The sequence below is a fragment of the Octopus bimaculoides genome, chromosome 18 (assembly GCF_001194135.2).
Source record: "Octopus bimaculoides isolate UCB-OBI-ISO-001 chromosome 18, ASM119413v2, whole genome shotgun sequence".
Classification (NCBI taxonomy): domain Eukaryota; kingdom Metazoa; phylum Mollusca; class Cephalopoda; order Octopoda; family Octopodidae; genus Octopus; species Octopus bimaculoides.
The window spans coordinates 5,777,790-5,779,747 of NC_068998.1; the positions used below are offsets into that span (position 1 = coordinate 5,777,790).

The 1,958-nt window shown below is 39.1% G+C and overlaps 1 protein-coding gene across 3 annotated transcripts in view; it reads left to right on the forward strand.

Moving 5' to 3' along the window:
* Positions 1-1,958, forward strand: part of LOC106870038 (N-acetylglutamate synthase, mitochondrial) — a 91,802-nt gene that overhangs the window by 59,026 nt on the left and 30,818 nt on the right. The gene's annotated exons all lie outside the window — the stretch shown is intronic.

A 1,958-nucleotide genomic window follows, 5' to 3' on the forward strand; every position in this document is an offset into this window, starting at 1 on the left:
CCTGTATTTCAAAGGGCCAGCCTTGTCACACTGTGTCACGCTGAATATCCCCGAGAACTACGTTAAGGGTACACGTGTCTGTGGAGTGCTCAGCCACTTGCACGTTAATTTCACGAGCAGGCTGTTCTGTTGGTCGGATCAACTGGAACCCTCCTCATCATAACCTATGGAGTACCACAATATATATATATATATATATATATATACACACACACACACACACATGCATGTAAGCATGCTTATGTGCATACACACACACCCACACAGAAACATTTTAAATGCAGCTTTAAAATATATTTGATAGAATTGTGTCTCTTGGTTTTCAAGCCAAAAGATTGCTTCTCACTTCCATAGAGAAGGACATTAATATCCAAACAGGTTTTCTTTTAAAATTCCATTATGTTTTGCAGAGCTGTGACAATCTGTAAGCAGAGCAGTAAGACTGTGCAAGACTTTTCTAAGGTTTAGAATATGACATTGTTTTCGTTGTCTACATTCCAAAGAAGGTGCTTTGTATCTTTGTTAGAAACCAACTCCTTCTTCAGAGGAAGAATTTAGATGATTAAATACAGAAGAGGCACACAGACAGACAGACTGACAGGCTAATAAGTTCAGTCCTGCTGCAAAGCAACTGGACAGAAAGTTGATTGTGAAGCCCCACATCAACTGACATCTTTTTGATAAAACTGGGTGGATGAAAACTATACAGACAAAGCCTGTTGTTAGAAACATTCTACCCTGAAGTCAAAAGGTACTGCTGCCTTGTCCTACAATGTCAAACTGATTCTGTCTGAGAATTCCAGTAAGAGTACATGTATCTGTGGAATCCTCAGGTATTTATATGTTAATTCAGAGACAGGTAACTCTGCTAATAGAACAAATGAATGCACATTGTTAAATCTGACAAGGAACCACATGCGCGCACACACATATAAATACATACTTGCATTAATATTCAAAACATACGCACACACATAGACGTGTGTGTCTGTATGTGTGTGTGTGTGTGTGTGTTCTGCAAGGACAGTATGAACATTATATATATATAAAGACAATCATCATTATCATTTAACGTCCGCTTTCCATGCTAGCATGGGTTAGACGATTTGACTGAGGACTGGCAAACCAGAAGGCTGCACCAGGCTCCAATCTGATTTGGCAGAGTTTCTACAGCTGGATGCTCTTCCTAACGCCAATCACTCCAAGAGTGTAGTGGGTGCTTTTACGTGCCACCGGCACGAGGGCCAGTCACATCGGACTGGCAACAGCCACGCTCAAAAAGGTGTTTTTTACGTGCCACTTGCACGGGAGCCAGTCCAGCGGCACTGGCAACAACCTCACCCAGCGGCGCTGGCAACGACCTCACCCAGCGGCACTGGCAACGATCTCGCCCAGCAGCACTGGCAACGACCTCGAATATTTCAGTAAAATTACAATTAATAAAATAAAAAATTACAGTTAATAAAATAGAAATATTATGTAAATACATAAACGTTTTCACCTCCCTGTGTATATATTTGTAGTTGTTGAGAGTGCATAACATGAGATGAAATAGAGAATAACAAACTCTGTGTGTGTGTGTGTGTGTGTTTGTCCCAAGCAACATCACTTGACAACTGATGCTGGTGTGTTTACGTCCCCTGTAACTTAGCAGTTCGGCAAAAGAGACTGATAGAATAAGTGCTAGGCTTATAAAGAATAAGTCCTGGGGTCGATTTGCTCGACTAAACACGGTGCTCCAACATGGCCACAGTCAAATGACTGAAACAAGTAAAAGACTATATATATACATACACACACACATACATAACTATCTATCTATCTATCTATCTATATATATATATATATATATATATAAATATAAATATATACTAACACGCACATACATATATCTATGTATGTAATATATATATACATGTATATATATATATATATATATATACACATACACATACAAA